General features: G+C 39.6%; 1 protein-coding gene across 2 annotated transcripts in view; it reads left to right on the top strand.

Annotated features, from left to right (window-relative positions):
- Window positions 1–19,616, top strand: part of lzts2a (leucine zipper, putative tumor suppressor 2a) — a 73,647-nt gene that overhangs the window by 35,755 nt on the left and 18,276 nt on the right. The window contains exon 1 of one of the 2 annotated variants that reach the window (XM_055169798.2): window positions 9,275–9,536. The exons of the other annotated variant lie outside the window; for it this stretch is intronic. The gene's annotated coding sequence lies outside the window, so the exon portion shown is untranslated. Of the gene's footprint in view, window positions 1–9,274; window positions 9,537–19,616 lie in introns of those variants that run through there. 2 annotated transcript variants of the gene reach the window in all.

The following is a 19,616-nucleotide window of genomic DNA, read 5'->3' as shown; positions in this document are numbered from 1 at the left end:
AAACAGCACTGGGAGCTCTTGGGTTTCACGGCTGAGGTTAGAAACAGGTGTTTGGTGGATATATTTCTTGCCTTATTTAATTTCCTTTGATCACAGCATATCAGCAGGGCCCCGAATTACATTTTGGGTGGGATTGCTCTTTTGTAAAGTTCACAGAGCATCGCTTAGATGACTGGATTTCACTCCAACCAGGGTTACAAATTTGGGACAAAAAAGCAAGTTGCATACTTCTGGGGGACATGTGTCAGCCAAGCATCTGCCATGAGGGTACTAAAGACCTTTTTGGTAGGATAGGCTTTATTTAGCTGTATTTCTTCAAGTTGTAAGACATTCTCTGAAACTTAAAATTAGTTTTTCAAAGTGACCATACAAGCAGAACCATGTGTTAAATGTCAGGTCCTGCACTTTAGATCAAAGCTTTTTACTTAGATGTGCTGATCTGACTTCATTCTCCTTCGATGGTGCACTATTAGGACATAGTGTTCATTTGCACTTTCGCATTCTTATCCATCACCCTCCCCCTTCATCTCAGTGGCCTTATTGCTTTTCCAGGGCATGGAGCAGAGCAGTACATTGGTTTGCAATGCTCAAACATCCGGCAGCTTTATAAATACAGTGTCATTGCATGGCATTGCCATTCATTACAGTATTCTGTAAATGTTTGTAGAGTTCTGGTCTGTGTATGTGTAAGATGTTTCTTGCGCTTTTAAAGGGGACATATCATAAAAAAAAAATCTTTTTCCATGTTTAAGTGCTATAATTGGGTCCCCAGTGCTTGTTACAACCTAGAAAATGTGAAAAAGATCAACCGAATAACTTAGTTTGAGCAAGCATTTGAAAAAATAGGTCATTGAAATTTGGCTCCCCTTGTGATGTCAGAAGGGGAATACCGCCCCTTAATCTGCACTATCCAAACACGGCACTGCCATTTAGTGCAGAGATCAGCTCATTTGCATTTTAAAGGACACACCTAAAAAAAATTTGGCTCACACCTACAAAGTGGCAATTTTAACATGTTGTAATAAATGATCTATATGATATTTTGAGCTAGAACTTCACATATGTACTCTGGGGACACCAAAGAGTTTTTTGACCTCTTAAAAAGGTCTTGTGAAATGTCCCCTTTAAGTGTTAATTTAGTAGGGATTTGTTTATCTGTCACTGATGGTGTTGTTATGGAAGTTCATGCGGGGTGTTTTGACGGCACATCTATAGGTTGGGCAGTCCGAGCTCAAGGCTTGATGTGTATACACACAGTCCCAGACTTGACATTCTTTAAACGTATAATTTAGTTATGTAATCTGCCTCAACAGGTTAATCAAAGATTAGTGTGCATTCAGCACTATGGTCTTTGATCATTTATGTGGTAAACCAGGTTTATGGCTTCCAAGAGTTTATGATGTCAGGATGCTTCTTATATGTTATCAATCTTTGACCCACTTAGGAGCGCAGAGATTCATCATATGCTGATATAACATATACTTTGTGATTTGTTTCTCATTAGCAAGACCAGGCAACATCTGCACAGACTATTTTTAGCATTTCTGAACTCATTTTGGGAAAAATGTGTTGAATTCTGCAGAACAGATTAGTGGTTTGATACATGACAGTAGTTAGAGAGCAGAAGGGGTGGGGAGGGTTCAGTGAAGAAACGTCATTACAGGAATGACAGGGGAGTTATTTTTTGTGAAAGCAAAGTATTTTTTAAAATAATGAAAAGACGAAAGAATAGTTCACCCACATATCTCGCACATCTCATGACTAGGTGTCATATGGAATCACAGCAAGCAATTTTGGCTAAAACAAGGCAAAATGTGGTCTGTCAGTGAAAGTCTAATAAACCCAAGAATAGACGATGCATATGTTTAGAACATTTATTAAAGCAAACACCTTAAAGGATTAATCCATTTTCCAAAAACAATCCAGATAATTTACTCACCATCATGTCATCCAAAATGTTGATGTCTCTCTTTGTTCAGTCGAGAAGAAATTATGTTTTTTGAGGGAAAACATTCCAGGATTTTTCTCATTTTAATGGACTTTAATGGACCCCAACACTTAACAGTTTTAATGCATTTTAAAATTGCAGTTCAAAGGACTCAAAACAAGGCATGAGAGTCTTATCTAGCGAAATGATTGTCATTTTTGTCAAGAAAAATAAAAATATGCACCTTTTAACCACAACTTCTCGTCTTCCTCCAGTCCTGTGACTCACCAGCGTGACCTCACGTAATTGCGTAATGACGTAGAGAGGTCATGTATTACATATATGAAACGCACATTTGCGGCCCATTTTAAACAATAAACTGACAGAAAAACATTAATTAGTATCATTCGACATACAACAACATCGGAACGGTCCTCTTTTTCCACACTTGTAAACACTGGGGCGTAGTTGCGCATACGTCATCCATGACCTCTTGACATGATGACGTATTACATGAGGTTGCGCTGACGCGTCATACTACCGGAGGAAGACGAGAAGTTGTGGTTTAAAAGTGCATATTTTGATTTTTCTTGCCAAAAATGACAATCATTTCGCTAGATAAGACCCTTATGCCTCGTTTGGGATCATTTAGAGTCCTTTGAAACTGCAAATTTAAACTGCATTAAAACTGTTAAGTGTTGGGGTCCATTAAAGTCCATTAAAATGATAAAAATCCTGGAATGTTTTCCTCAAAAAACATAATTTCTTCTTGACTGAACAAAGAAAGACGTCAACATTTTGGATGACATGGTGGTGAGTAATTTATCTGGATTTTTTTTTAAAGAAAATGGACTAATCTTTTAAACACCTGTTGACTTTGCTTACATGATGGTATTTCTTCAAGTTTTTTTTGGGCAAAAACGGCATGTAACCAAATTCAGTGTTATTTAGGGTAGAAATGGGATACTCATAGCCTGACTACAGTATATTGGATCTATAGCCATCATTTCACTGTCTCGTTTTTTGTTTGTTGGGAAACTTTGTCATGAGATGCAGAAGAATCAATAAGGAAGCGTGCACACCAAAGCTTTAACACCTGCGGCCGGCGCATGTTTTCAATTGTTTCCAATGAAAGCGCTGCATTTTTTCAAGAAAGCCGGCACTCGGCGGAAAAATATTCAACTTTGGGTGAATAGCTCCGCTGGTCCATGTCAATTCTCACATGGCCGTCCAATCACACTGCAGAAGGGGCAGGACAAATATCACAACAACCAACCAGCGTATCGTACAACGACTGATAAACAAAGCAGAAGTAACACAGACGCTCAGCTGAAGAAAGCTGGCGCTCAGCTGAAAAAACAGCTGGCATTCTGCGTCCTCCAGAGACGTTTTCAGCCGCATTTAAAAGCTTTGGTGTGCATGCCCCCTAGGATTTGAAGGGATCAACGTGCTGCCATATTTCAATCTAGCACTCCAATCTGCTTGTTTACATTCATAAATGATGAATAATTTGCTAACTAAGCTTAAAATATCAACTGTTTTGTCTCACAAGCACATTGTTTTGCTTTAGAAAGTCAGACACTAACACACTAGAGTCATCTGGATTACTTTATTGATGAATGGATGTACTATTTAAAACTTTGCCATGTTGATCCCCATTTTTAATATATCTTCAACTGATCTAGGATGGCTTCAGGGTGAGCAAATTATTATAAGAGAATTGTCATATTTAGGTGAACTATTCCTGTAAATAAATGGAGTGAATTGTGATATCATGTTGATTTTGAATTGTGCGTGTGACCGGAAACTCTGTGGAGCGTCATGTAGTTCGGCAGGTGCAGTTTTTCTGTTGGTCGGCCCATTAACCCCTCTTTAAACTTCAACATGCTCTAACTTTCTCTCTCTCTTCCCATTAGTAGATTTGGGGTTAAGTGTTTTGCTGAAGTTTTTGAGGACCTCTCATTTCGTGTACGCTGTTGATTCGATCAATGCATGGTATGTGTGTGGGGTGGGAGGACAAGACTCTTGTTCGGTCTTTTTGTCCCTCACTATCATTAATTTCGCTCTCTTTCCAACTCAGCTTCATTCCATTGCATTTCTTCTCCTTTTTAACTCAGAGCTGAATAGAAACAGCAGGATTTGGAAGTTGTAGGTGGGGGTTGGATAACGCCCTCCCCCCCATACATACTTAATCACGGCTGTGCATTGCCCCAAATCCTCCAACCCGCAGCTTTCTCAGACCCAGTACTGGAAGACAGTGAGTTTGCGCCACTTATAATGTGTAGGATGTATCGGAAGTATGCATTCGTGTGCATGGCAAAAAGAATGCAATTGACATGATGTACATTTTTTTTTGTGTATAAGGAGTTTCATGTAAGTCTCCCTAGTAGAATTTATATGGAGTGTATGTTCATATGATAACATCCCTGGAGGGCAACGGTGCATTAATCACTCATATGCTCATCTGTTCCCAACGCTTCATTTGCTCTCCTTTCTATTTCTCTCTCTCGCTCCCTCTTTCTCCCTCATTTCACTTTACTTGAGTGTCCCACACTCACTCAAGATCCCTGTATTTACTGTTCCCAGCTCACACAGGTTAGGATAACACGTCATGCTTCCTTGCTTTTGTTTGGGAACGGTCAGTAAATGAAGGTGTGGGGTGGTAAACCAGTAAGGAGTGAGTAGGGCTCAGTAAAAACAAACATTTAGAAAAATGGCTTCAATTACAGGCACTTCTGTATTTTTAATAAAAACACGTATTTTAAAAGTTAAAGGAACAGTATGGAAGAAATGGATATCAATTAATTATAAAATGGCCCTGATATATCACTAGACATTAAGAAATCATTTTCATTTCAAAAACTTATATCACTGACAACAGTGGTCTGGCCAGGATATTGTCATTTAAAAACAGTTGAAGCCCTCAACTGATGTTTATGTTGTCATGTTGTGTATTAGCCACCAGTTTTGTGATTGCAATACCAGTTGTGGCCACAATCCTACATACTGTTCCTTTAAAAGACACATAAAATAGGTTTACATTACATTTACATTTAGTCATTTAGCAGATAGTTTTATTTAAGCGTTTTACAAATTAGGTAAATAATGGAAGCAATCACATCAACAAAAGGACAGCAGTGCATAGACACAAAGTAAACAAAGATAAATTTGTGTTTTGTTTTCTAGTTTTCTGATCCATGGATTTTCTTGCTTTATTCCTGACCCAAACTCTCAATCTGTTATGAAAAAACATCATTAATGCAAATTATTGCCATACTAAGCTAATCTAAACAGAGCACAAAATGCACAAAACAAAAAGACAAAATTTTGAAATTTAAAAAGTCATTTCCACTACAGAATGTTATTTAACAAAATATATAACTAAATGGAAATTACATAATTATTTTGTTCAGACAAATTTCTCACATGTGAGACAGCATAACAACTGTTGGATTTTTCTATTATACTGTATAGATTTTTCTTAAACTAGTAAAAATTGTATTCATTTTTTGGGGGGGGGGTCTAATGGTATTTTTGTGCCGAATCTACTGGTTCAGGGTTCGTTTCTGAAAGGTTTTTCAACTACTGATTCTGTTGTGTAACGAGTGCAGAAAGTACAGTGGAAGTCCTTATATGGGCACTTCTCCTGGAATAGCGTACACACACACATTCCAACCAAAACCTGACATGAAATCAATGTCACCAAAGAAGTGTGTTTTTGTTTGTGAGGGAAATTAAGCTTGTTCAGCTTCCCAAGGAATCTAGGATTATGGGAACAGTGGATACAAGTGATAAAACCACAGGGAGTCACAGGCGGTAAGTAAAACTGCATCAAATGTCAGTGTTTTATTTGCAATCGGCACGTAAATTGTGTTGCGTGCTGGTGACTCACTCCACCCGCGGTTTGCCTCCAGAAGGTTCGATTTTTTTGGACAGTAGTGGTACAGCTGATCTGTCTTTTATAAATCTGATAAAACTAAAGACTCTTTGGAGATACAATATGAAGGATGTAATCAGGGTGCGATTTGTGAAAAAAACAGAGGGGGGGATGTTTTCATAGGCGTCGATTTCGGCGACGGTGGGTACCCACCATATTTCATCATGAGTCATTTTGTACCCACCACTAGTTTTAACTTTTTTGATTGTTTTCAGTGGTTATGAAGAGCAATATGAGAGAGAAATTTGGTAATTATTGTCCGACCTAAACAAAAATCCATTATAATATTATTATTTTTTAAAATATTTTTCTAATTTAAATATTTCTAATATTCAGAAATGCGCTCTCCGCTCACGAGCTTTGATCTGAACAAACCCGAACCTCACTGTCTGCTGAACTTGCGCAGAAACATAAAAATATAACCAGCTTTTCAAAATAGTTTTAAAACTAAAGATTTATACTATTTTAGCACAAATTATGAGCTTATTGACGATTTTTTATAATTCTTGACATAATGTGTCTCTGTCCACAGCACATTTCAAAACATTTTAATTCATAAAATAAATCATGAGAACATGAACTCATCACTGCATTTGCAGGAATTGTAAAATCTTTTTTCTTATTAACTCATGAAGCAGCCTAACGCAATATTTTTACTGTAATAGCTTTTTTTCCCCACACATATGAACTGTGATCATGCACAACGAAAAAACACGCAATAATTAAATCTTGAATGGCAAAACTATATGGCACAATGTAGTGTCAACTTAAACATAAATATGAACAATGTATTGATTGCAAAGTTAAACCATTACAGTAGAAACCGTTTTAATGCTGCTTTTAAAGTAATAACATTAACTTTACACCGCGATGCTTTACAGTGAGTTACAGTGAAATTATAGAAAAGTCAGATGCATTATGTGTTAGTCACTTAGCCTCATTTGCGCAAACTGGACACGCCCGCGCCTCGCTAAACGCCTCATCGGCATTTATCATGTGTGTAACTTCTGCCATTCTCAATGGTGTGACTGGGACACTAACTCTGCTTGTCATCATAAACAGATAATCAGATTGTGATCTTTATTCCCGCTTTATTAATATGCGGCTGAATATGCTGCACTTCATCTTTTCGACACACAGCTCCATAACCATCTCGCAAGTGTTGATAGGCTATTACTCGTGAGATGTAACCTGGTCTGTAACCAATCAGATAGCGCCGTGGGCGGGACATTGATCAAGTCTTCAGAGTGGTGAATACAGAGATGCTGCGCGGCAGCTGTATCAGAGCCAGCCAAAGTAGCGCATTTTAAAACAAAATTGACTTTAATCAAACCACGGATCCGTGATAAGTTTTGTGATCCGTCTCGCCACTAGTGTAGTAGCACTGATCACTTTGAGAGGGGGATAAATTGATCCCCACCGGGGATAAAAATAATTAAGCAGAGGCAGGGATACATTGACCAGAAAGGGGGAAATCCCACGCATCCCCCCCGGCAAATCGCACCCTGGATGTAATACTATAGAAGCAGTGTGTGTTATGTGACCCTTAAAATCACAGGACCAGATATGCCCATAATTGAAGAAACACCCCAAATTGATTTTTCTGTTTACAGTGATTTGCTGCACTAAATGGATCAGATGCACTGTGATGTTTTTACCTGGATGTTTTATTTTTAAGTCACATGAGCAGCAGACCCATTGTCATGTTCTGTATGTGTAAATTTATAGTGATTGTATGGAAGTACGTTACATGTAGTTTCTCTTATAAAAAAGTTATAGTGGCAAAGGATGAGTCAGTTTTTCCCAGCATTCTGTGCGATTACTGTGCATTTACTAACATACAAAGAGTTAGACTTCATTGAAGGGATTTACTGTAATCCAGCAATACCGGCTCTTTACACACACACTGGTTTCCTGCAGATAATGATGAGGATCTTCTAAAATCTAGTGAAAAGCTAAGCTAGTTTTTCAGAAACTGAGAAGCATTTAAGGCATCATAAATGTGTTTGAAAACGAAGGAAACTTACGTATTCTGACTATTAAAGGAGCATTTCACCCGTGGAAACATTAATCTTTATTAAAAGTGGATCATATTTGTAGTCGAAATGTAACATAAATTTAGAATTTGGTGCCTATTTGACTGAGAAAAGGATTGTTTGTAGTCTCACCCCCTCTACAAAGATATAGAACTTCCTTCTTTCAATGATGCAAAATGATGATTTTTACATCATTGAAAGAAGGAAGTGCAACACTGAAATCCATATTTCTCCTGTCTCAGGGGAAACAGGGGGAATGATGCATGACCATTCAAAAACATGACTGGGTTTCTAACTATACAAAGCTTAATGCAAATGGGTGAAGTGTCCCTTTAAGATACCATAACAAGAATCAGAAAAAAACTATAATTTTTGTCCTTCACAGAAAGTAATTCCAGTACAAAGACAGCTAAAAAAGTCCAATATGTTTGATCCAGCCCAGTCTTAAGGAGTTGCGTATAAATAGCACGAAGTGTAAAAATCGTGCAATACATACGCCAAATTCCACTTTGGCGTGCATATGATACGCAAGTCCTTCCCATTCACTTAAACTGTGCATCTTTTTTTGTTGTTTTATTTATTGGTTTCTCAATAATATTTTTGCTATTTTTTTACCATTTTCGCTTGGGTTTAGGGTTAGAACAACTTTTTGTTATATAAAAATGACATCCTAACCCAAACCCCAACTCTAACCCCAACTCCAAGCGACCATGGCTTAAATATGGACAAAAACATGGAGAAACCTGTATATTAAATAACCTCATTTAGCAAATCTGAAATCTAACCCTAAGCCCAAGCGAAAATGGTTTAAAAAACAGAAAAAATTGAGAAACCAATAAATAAAACGACAAAAAAAGATGCACCGTTTAAGTGAATGGTAAGGACTTGCGTATCATATGCATGCCAAAGTGGAATTTGGCGTATGTATTGCACGATTTTTACACTTTTTACGTGCTATTTATATGCATCTACGAGAGACTGGGTAGTTTGATCTTAGGGATACACATACTGATAAAAGCGTATTGAATCCACAGCTTTTTATTTTTGTTCATATTAAAGTTATGCACTGTTACCCTTGCAGAATATCCATCCAAAAACTCTGCATGTTTGTGTTCTGGTTAAATCTACAACTAGTGTCACCTCAGTCACAATTCTGTTAGTCCAACCTGCAGAGATTCGACTGGTATTTTAACAAGATAAATGATTGCCTCTGACTGAAATCAAACTTTTAGTGCACGAGTATGGTGGTGGATTGTGAAGAGAAGTGCAGGAAGGAATAAAGCGAGGGAGTGCATGAGGAGGGATTAAAAGTGAGGACGGGGGTGGTGGAGAGGAAGGGGCCACATACAGAGAGGGAGGGGGTAGCAGAAGAAGGGGGCGGAGCCGCGAGCAAGCAGCGCGGAAAGTGGAGGAGAGGACAGGACACAGAGGAAAGGGGGTTTCGGAGTGAACTACAACAGAACAGAGAGGAAACTTCAGCATTATGAGTGGAAATGTGTAAGAGGGAACAATACAGATAGAGTTTGTATGTCTGATATCGAAGAAGCGAGTCTACAGGATACAGCGAGCAGGGTGGGATTGTACCTTCGGGACCGACCGGACAGACTCAAGGAGGGAACCATGCAGAGCACCATGGGTATGTCAGTAACACGACTGTATTTATTACACCCTTTAGTTCAGATTACCTCCGCTGCTCAAAACAATAAGCTTTTAGGGCTTTGAAGTGATGTGAAATGAATGATTAACTTTTTTAAAAGCTGATAGCACCAGGGTGATAGCACCAGTGTGTTTTTGAAGTTTGGGAACATTGTTTGGGATTTTTGTTGAGAGAGGTACTTTTTAGTAAAACCATTTTATTAACGTGTTTTCATACAAAGTACAAGTTAGCTTCTAAACAGTGGAAATGTTTTTTGCTCTAAAAACAATCAAGTTGATTTAATATTAACCTTGTCTCAGGTGCATCTTCTAAGTAAAGGTGAAAGAAAACAAATCATAAGCAATTGTTGACATGCAGTAAAAATGTAGAGGTATAAAATGTGGATAGCATAGTTTAGGTATTTGGTCTTAAAATAACTGTTGAGGAATGATAAATGCTGATGTTCATCAATGATGTTGGATGGCAGACTTTTTGCAAAATTAATAAATAGGATATTTGAGCCAAAGTCTCAATTTCCATCAAGAGAAACATTTGAAAAATCAAATGCATTTTATGATTGTTGTTTCAGTGGGTATTTATTGTTTGTGAAGATGGTAGGCTTTGTTGCTTGTTTGTTATGATGTGTGAGCATGGCCTTGTCCGGAGATGAATCTAACTTACACCATTTAGTTAAATTTGTTTGCTTGTTACAGATCCATTCTATGGAAGAAACATTTTCAAGCATGTTCTGTTGTATTTTGCATTGCAAAGATGAAAGAAAAGGGCCGTTATATATGAACAACTGGCCTAGATTGAATCATTTGACTGCCAACACACACGGCAAGAATTCCCAAATCACTCCACACTCGGTGCTTACACAAAGCTTTTTCAAACAAGTCAAACAGCACTAAGCCTCTTGCCCAGCGTGCAGTCTTGATCTATTGACGTTTTGTTTTAAAACGGGACGAGGCTTTGATTTGCAGCGCTCACAAGTTTATTGAGATTTGTGTTTGGAGCGTGTGCATGTGACTCAGTTCACATTCTTTTACGGTAAAAGCCTAAAATAGAGGCGCATGTCAGCGGCACACAGACTCCTGATGAGATCACCTGGAGGGGGTGGAAAGGTGATTGCGTCAAGTCGGAAAATAATAGACGAGTTAAATCACTCTCATATGTTTTGTAGCTTTAGTTAGTCACTGGCTTTGTACTGACACAATCTGTGTCACATTGTTTTAGGTTCAAAATGGCTTCCCAGACACTTTTCTCCTCTCTTCTGCTCTCCTATTCTCATCTCTGTTTTCATTTATGAGATGCTTTTATGTGCCAAGTATTTATATAAGGTTGTAGCTTCCTGCAGATGTATATACAGAGGGAGAGCTCATTAACTCAGCTGACTGCATTGAATCACAACTTTCCATGCCACTCTTTTCCTCCCCGTCTAAGATCGACTGGAATCTGGTGGGACTTGGTTGTCTGTACATCCACATCCCTACGCTGCTGTTTTCACCATGCTTTTTTGTTGGTCTGTTTGTGGCTCTTGCGTGGTTCGCCGTCTATGCACTTTTGTGATGAATTACATATTCATGCTGGCAAAGTTTGTCTGAGGTCGCGCTGGTTATGTAAGCATTGGCATGGAATTAATTTGCCGTGCCACTTTTCCCAGGCTGCAGTTTGTGTGTGCCCACATTTTAGTTTGATTATGAGGGTGATGATTATGGCTTGTCAGACAAAACCACAAGTTTGTTTGTATGTCTCTTTTTTGCTGAAGCTGGTTAAGAAGACCTCGAGAAGGAGGGAGAGGAGCCATTTTGGGAAGACCCAGTGGGCACAGCCTGTAATGAGATATTTTGACTTAAAGAAGCCATCTGTTTATGAAATTGTTGTTTAAACAAGTACTAACCCTAACTAATTTGATCAGTCATATGTTTTTATCTCTAATGTTGTTTTTTATTTATATACTTTAGGGGCAGTTTCCCAGACAGGGTTTAGATTAATCCAGGACTAGGCCTTAGTTATGTTGGGACATTTAAGTAGTTTTAAAAACAATACTGGTGTGTATCTTGAGACAATGGCACTGATATACAGCTTTGTTGTTTTAGCAAAGTTTTAATGTCCATCCATATTTATTTTTCACTTATTAAGATACAAACAGAAAATACAGGAAATATGTACAGAAAATTAAACACAAACCAATTTTCAGAATTAAATGTCTTCAGGCACCAGTCAGTATTTAGTGTGACATCTCTTGGCACAAAACACATCTTGAACTTTTTTAAGGAGACTGTAGTCCTGAAGTCATTTGATTAGAATTAGAAATTAGGATCTCTTAAATTTAGGTTTAAGAGATCCTGCAGCTGCCTGCTATTGCTCAAGTGAAATGGGAGTTTACCCTAAATACTTGACACATCAGTTTATACTTTTATACTGTTTTTAATACTACATAAACATTTCCTGTATTTTCTGGTTGTATTATATTAAAGAGACTTAGAAATTATTATATATGATCATCACTATAACATTGCAAAAACAACAAATCTAATAGGAGCATGGTGGCCTAAGACTTTTGCACAGTACTGTATATAAGAAATAATTGATGATGGGCCGTAAATTATTTGAAAATAATGCACACCCAATGTGGTAATGCGGCACACCATAACACTGCGAAATTATTTAAAGGACCGGAGTAAACCCTGTCCGGGAAATCGCCCCATAATGTTTTGTTTACCAGCCTTTTGGTATCAGGTGTAATAAATAATCTATGCTACAGTATTTGCATGGATTCTTGGTAGCATTATTTAATTAATTCTTCCCTCGTCTTTAGGAAACCAAACATTTGTTATTTTCAACAAGGTATTTGTTCCAGGGTTCAGTTTAAGAACTTGTCAGACCATTAAACATACAAAGACCGGAAATTAAGTTCTACCGAGCCCCTAAGGTGAAAAAAATCGAAAGTTTAGTTTCATGTGCTCATGTGAAACTTTCATGTGCTTACGCAAAACCTTTATGTGCGTGCACGTGAAACTATCACGCGCGCATGTGAACGTATCGCACACGCGATAATTTCACGTGAGCACGCAAAACTAAACGCGGTAGTTTCACGTGCACACTCGATAGTTTCATGTGCGCATGCAAAACTAAACTTTATTTCATTTTTGATCCATGTCCCTTTAGGGGCGCCGTAAAGTTCCGCTCAGACGCGTACCTGCGAAAAAGTGCGTCCGATGTCTGAGTTTACGATCAAATCTGAATGAAGATATAAGATTACTTGCTCTTATACACTGTAAATATTCCTTGTTACAATTACACTTTTAAGTTTAAACAACTTGAATTAACAAGTCATTTCCTCTTTCTTGACTAGTGAGGAATTCAAAAAATAAAGTTGAATGGACTTATGTTATTACAACTATATTTGGTAACACTTTACATTTAAGGTTCATTAGTTAACATTAGTTAACTACATTAGTTAACATGAACTAATAAAAAATTGCACTTAGATAGCATTTATTAATCTTTGTTAAAGTTAATATCAACAATTAGTAATACTTTATTAAAATCTTGTTACCTTAGTTAATGCACTGTGAACTAACATGAACAAACAATTAAAAGCTTTATTTCTATTAACTAACATTAACAAAGATTAATAAATACTTTAACAAAAGTATTGCTCATGGTTTGTTCATGTTAGTTAATACATTAATGAACCTTATTGTACAGTGTTACCCTTTATTTTTATAATTTATAGCAACTTTTAACTTGTCAGAAAAGTTTAAATAATTTTTCAAGGAATTTTTCAAGGAATACAGTTTGTCTTTTGCCTTGTTCATTACAGATGACTCTATGGCTGCCTTCATTCTCTGGTAGATCAATACATGTATCATTTTTCAGACTAAACTCAGTGACCAGGAGCAAGTACATTACAGAACTAAAGTACCAGGTAGTGGAGGAAAAATCACTTCATTACTATCCTATCAGCAGTTCCTGAGAATAACCCACTCCAGTAGTAATAACAGTGTGGTGGAGCCACAGATCCTCTCTGTGCTGCAGTTATTCCAAGTGTCTGTTTCTGACCACCAGATTCAACTGAATAATCATTAGCGGTTAGAAATTCCTTCCATGGCAAAGAGCAGCTGACTCTGAATATTATTGCCCATTCCCATGCTGGAGGATTTCGAATGTTTGCAAACAATAGGTTAAATTGACTGAGTAGCAAGAAGATATACTGTACCATGGCATGTTGTACTCAGAGCGGTCACGTGACGGTCAACTGACTTTGTATAGTCAGGAAAGTCTGGTAAATTATACAGGTCCCAGTAGCACTTACTGTATTTGTACTTACAGCGTATTTAAGCCAATTAAATACTACATACATAATATGGGTTTGGGTTAGGTTTGGGGTTAGGTTTAGAGGAATAAAAGCATAAGTATTGAGCTGGCTCAGGCATTGGTGGTTTAAGGTTCACGGTTGGTACCAAGTAATTACAGAGTTGCACAGTAAAAAAGCTTCCCCATTTGTTTTTTGCTAAGAGTGGCCTACTTATATGCATTTTCTTTAGCAGAAAAAACATAAACAAATTGCTTTTGTAGACCAAACTTATCTTCCAGTAGACTGCCACACAGAATCAATAACAACAGAGTCCCTTTAGATTAGAGTAACTTGATGAAAGTATTATAATTTATTTTAACTTTGTGTAGATTACTAAGCCCCTGCAGTAATTTATACCAATCAGGAAAGTGAGTTTTCTACCGCTGCCACATGCTTTGTAACGGGCACTGCTGCTGGGCCTGTGCCAGTGTTTCTAGCACAGCACACTGGGTTAAACAAAATGTATGGTGTTGATTGACAGGTGGTGTCAGTCCAGATGGCAGCAGCTCTGTATGTTGCTGTGTGAATAACAGCGTCCCGCTGCATCTTGTTATAAAGTTTTAGCCCAGCCGGCATTCTTCTGAAAAGCCTGTTGGATTGGATGCCCAGGGTGGCGCGGACAGTGAGACAGGATAGGAGAACATAATTGTCTTGTGAAGGTTTGTATGGTGACTCGGGCCCCTGTTCAAGGGGACCTTAATAGAGCCCATATGCTTTGAGATGCTAAAGAGCCGACCAGCCCCCGTCTTCTACTGCGTTTCCCTCTCTTGCTTTAAGACTTTTTATGGATTCAATCTTTCACTCCTTTCATCTTTTCCTGCATCGAACTTTTGCTCCTCCCGTCTCTCACTCTTTCACCCTGGGCAGTGCACATGTTGGCCTCGAGTGTCATGGCAACAGCCCCAAACAGAAGTAGAAGCTAAAAGACTGCAAAAGCAACAGGTTGGCAATGAAACCAGTAGGGCCAATAATGCTTCCTCCACAGGCAGTGTTTCCCTGCCGCTTTTAATTTGATCCAGCCTATCAGCAACGGAAGACACCATTAATAGAAAGGAAAGCTGGAGGGATTGAAAATTTTATTGAATTATGAGTTTGGCAAGTCCCTAAATGGTCTTGTAAAGCTCAATACTTCCTAAACCGATAGCAGTTCATTATTTTACTCAGATGACATAAAAATTTAATGAAGTATATATTGGCTTCCTAATAAATTTGTACAGTACAAGATTGGCTGATAAGTAACATGTAGCCTACATAAATGTTTCTTTAATTATTAAGGGATGTTCACACTTTAATGAAAACCATAACAATACAATAACTATATTAGCATTCACACCACTTTATGATAATGCGTTGCGTGCCGTAGTACTTGCTCAAACTGTTTACCTTTAATGCCATTAACTAATATTGTAGATTTCCATTGGTAAAATGGTAACACTTATTAGAACACAATAAGGTTGTATTAGTAAACATTAGTAAATGCAGCAATATAGTTTTTCAGCATGTATTCATTCTTGTTAATGTTAGTTAATGTAAATACAGTTATTCATGTTAGTTCATGGTGCATTAACAAACGTTAATAAATAACAACGCTTGATTTTATACTGTTAATGTATTAGTAAATTCAATTCAATTTTATTTATATAGCGCTTTTCACAATTGGTAATTGTTTCAAAGCAACTTTACATTAACAGAAGCAGTGAAAAACACAGAAAAATCGACAGGTAGCATAACATAATAGCATAAGCAGCAGAATTTGCTGCGACTATGAATCAACATTATAAGCGAGCATATTACTAATGTAACGTATAGAAGAGGGTGCTAAGTTAAGCCAATGAAGGCTTACTCCCCAGGTTGAAAAACCCCCTAGGAGAAAACCCCCCAGACTTTTTAGCCGGGAGAAAAAACCCTTGGGAGAGAAATATATATACTGTATATATGTAAACAAGTAAGGAAATTAAACTGGTTCTGCCGGTGGTCGTTGGTCAGGCATCAGCTGGGCATCACGTTGAAGGATGGCTAGTAAATCAGGGATGTTCCGACCTTTACATTTACCGGAACTGGGTCTGTTTGTCTCATTGTCCTCGGGATTTGTAAGGAATGCTCAGGAATACTGGGATCCATTTTGCGGTGTTTATTTAAAACAAACCAATCAAGCAAACAAATCAAAACGTGAGGCAGAAGAGTAGTCAGGTATACAGGCAGGCAGATCAAAACACAGATAGACAGTCCAATCCAGGCAAACTAAGCAAAGGGGCAAATCCAAAAGGCAGATAAACAGATAGGCAGACAAATGGTCACAACGATAGGCAGTCAGAAATCACAATCAGACTAACGCTCGGTACGCAGGTAAACTGGCAATACTTCGCGCTAGGCCTAGGCTAGCTTGAATCTTAAATAGCAACAAACAGGAAACAGTCAGAGAAGCAGAGGGCGGCGCCATGTCAGTACTCCGGCGAGGGCTCCCTCTGGCGGCGTGGCGGTATGGACGTTACAGAATCCCCCCCTCTAGGAGCGCCTCCTGGCGCTCTACGGGGCCTTCCTCTAGGGCGTGGTGCAGGACGGTCAGGTCTGGCTCGATGGAACTCCTCGATGAGGTTGGGATCCAGAATGTCGTCCGAGGCTACCCAGGACCTTTCCTCAGGGCCATAGCCCTCCCAATCGACCAGATACTGGAGACGACCCCCGCGCCGCCTCGAGTCCAACAACTACCTCACGGCGTATGCCGGTTCCCTGGCAACGTCGAGAGGGGGAGGTGGCTCAGGAGGCTCGGCGTTGGGGTCGTACTCAGCATGGTAAGGTTTTAGCAGGGAAACATGAAAAGAGGGAGAAATACGATAATTAACAGGCAGCTCTAACTGGTATGTAACATCATTGATTTGTCTTATTATTCGGAAAGGTCCTACGTACCTCGGACTTAGTTTCTTAGACGGGAGCTGAAGTTTCAGATCCCGGGTGGAGAGCCAGACCCTCTGACCAGGCTGGTACGGGGGATGAGGACGTCTGTGACGGTTGGCATGGAATTCTTGGTTGCGGATCGCCCTCTGGAGTCTAACATGAGCGCTTTCCCAAACCTCTCCACTCCTCCTCATCCAGTCGTCAACGGCTGGAACATCCGAAGGCTCTCCTGACCAAGGGAACATGGGGTGTTGATAGCCGAGTACGCACTGGAAGGGGGTGAGATTGGTGGAGGAGTGTCTCAATGAGTTCTGTGCATACTCGGCCCAGGGAAGGAATTCTGACCAGCGGTGTTGTTCTCGAGTACAATAGGACCTCAGGTAGCGTCCAATCTCTTGATTTAACCTTTCAACTTGGCCGTTAGACTGGGGATGATAACCAGATGTTAAGCTTACATTTATGTCCAGATTATTACAAAATGCTTTCCAAACCTGTGAGGTGAACTGGGTCCCACGGTCAGAGACGATGTCTTCGGGTATTCCATAGTTCCTGAACACATGATGAAACATAGCTTCGGCGGTCTCCATGGCAGTGGGTAAGCCTTTGAGGGGTATAAGGCGGCAGGATTTAGAAAATCTATCAATAATGACTAGGATGGCTGTATAATTATTAGAACGTGGCAGATCAGTGATGAAGTCAATGCTGAGATGGGACCAGGGGCGTTGAGGTATGGGTAAGGGTTTAAGAAGACCGGAGGGCAAATCTTTAGGAGTTTTGGATTGAGCACACACTCTACAGGATTTCACAAATTGGGCTACATCATGATTCAGGGTGGGCCACCAGAAGGATGTTTGGACTAAAGCTGTGGTGCGGGTAATACCTGGGTGTCCTGAGCTGAGTGAGGTGTGTACCCATTGCATAATTCGGGGCCGCAGTGTTAGGGGAACGTAAGTTCTCTCAGGTGGGCATTCAGGTGGAACAGGGTCATTCAAGTGTTCTTGGGTGATTTCCTGCATGATATCCCACGCTATAGGAGCAATGATAAGAGAAGGTGGTATGATAGGGACAGGTGAACGGTCAACAGGAGTGGGTTCGTGGTATCTGGACAGAGCATCAGCTTTACCATTCTTGTGTCCGGGTCTGTAAGTGATTGAAAAATTGAAACGGGTGAAGAAAAGTGACCATCTTGCCTGGCGTGCATTCAATCTCTGAGCTCCCTTCACGTACTCGAGGTTTTTATGATCCGTCAGAATGACAATATGATGCTTCGCACCCTCAAGCCAATGCCTCCATTCCTCCAGGGCTGCCTTTATCGAAAGAAGTTCCTTGTTGCCTATATCGTAGTTTCTCTCTGCCTGGGTGAGTTTTCTGGAATAGTAAGCACAAGGGTATACCTTATTTTCTGGACCGTGACGTTGTGACAGAACAGCTCCTACGCCAGTATCCGACGCGTCGACCTCCACGATGAACTGTTTTTCAGGGTCAGGATGTTTCAGGATCGGGGCGGTGGTGAAACAGGTTTTTAGTTTCTGAAAGGCTTGCTCAGCTTGTGAGTTCCACAGGAGTTTTTTGGGTTTACCTTTCAGTAGGGATGTCAGGGGAGCTGCTACAGTACTGTAGTTGCGGATGAATCGACGGTAGAAGTTTGCAAATCCAAGGAAACGCTGCAAATCCTTAACAGTGCGGGGTGGAGGCCATTCGGTGACTGCCTTGACTTTGGTGGTGTCCATCTCAACACCCTGGGAACTAATATTATAGCCCAGGAAGTTAGTTTTCATGACATGAAACTCACATTTTTCTGCTTTGACGTATAACTTGTTCTGGAGGAGACGAGACAGGACTTCTTTAACATGGCAGACATGGTCTTCCATAGTATTGGAATAAATCAAGATATCGTCAATGTAAGCAATAACATACTGGTTCAGGAGGTCCCGGAACACTTCATTGATGAATGACTGGAAGACGGCGGGAGAGTTAGATAGACCATACGGCATCACGAGGTATTCATAGTGCCCTCTAGTGGTGTGGAATGCAGTCTTCCATTCATCACCTTCACGGATACGAACCAGATTGTAGGCACTACGTAAGTCCAGTTTGGTATAGATTTTTGCTTCCCTCAATTGTTCTAGGGCAGAAGGTACAAGAGGTAAAGGGTAGGGAAATTTAACAGTGATATTGTTCAAACCTCTATAGTCGATGCAAGGTCTTAGGCCACCATCCTTCTTCTCTACGAAAAAGAAGCCAGCTGCAGCAGGGGATGTGGAGATCCGAATAAAGCCGTTTTGTAGTGCTTCAGTGATGTAATCTTCCATGGCTCGGGTTTCAGGTTGAGACAGGGGATAAACTTTACATTTGGGAGGCATAGCATTAGGTAGAAGTTCAATAGCACAATCCCAAGGTCTATGTGGTGGTAATTCGGTTGCTTTGACTTTGCTAAACACTTCTGCATATTCAGAGTAGACATCAGGAATCATAACATTCTTACCAGTAGGGCTTTCAACATTGGTAGACAGACAGGGTTTGTGCTTCATATGGTTAATGCAGGTTTTCATACAACGAGATGACCATTGTAGAATCTCTCCGGTTCTCCAGTTTATCTTAGGATCGTGTGCGACAAGCCAGGGGTGTCCCAATATGATGTCATAACGGGGTGAAGAGATCACATACAAGGTAATAGTTTCAAGATGAAGTAGACCAACTTGAAGAGTGAGGGGAACAGTCTGGTGAGTAATACCTTTGCCGATGGGTACATTGTTGACGGCAGAAATGCTTAATGGAGGTTGGCATGGGATGACAGGAATGAGAAATTTATTGACAACATC

The sequence above is a fragment of the Misgurnus anguillicaudatus genome, chromosome 11, assembly GCF_027580225.2.
Source record: "Misgurnus anguillicaudatus chromosome 11, ASM2758022v2, whole genome shotgun sequence".
NCBI lineage: Eukaryota > Metazoa > Chordata > Actinopteri > Cypriniformes > Cobitidae > Misgurnus > Misgurnus anguillicaudatus.
The sequence above is the reverse complement of the archived record's forward strand: the minus strand, read 5'-3'. Positions and strand labels throughout refer to the sequence as shown.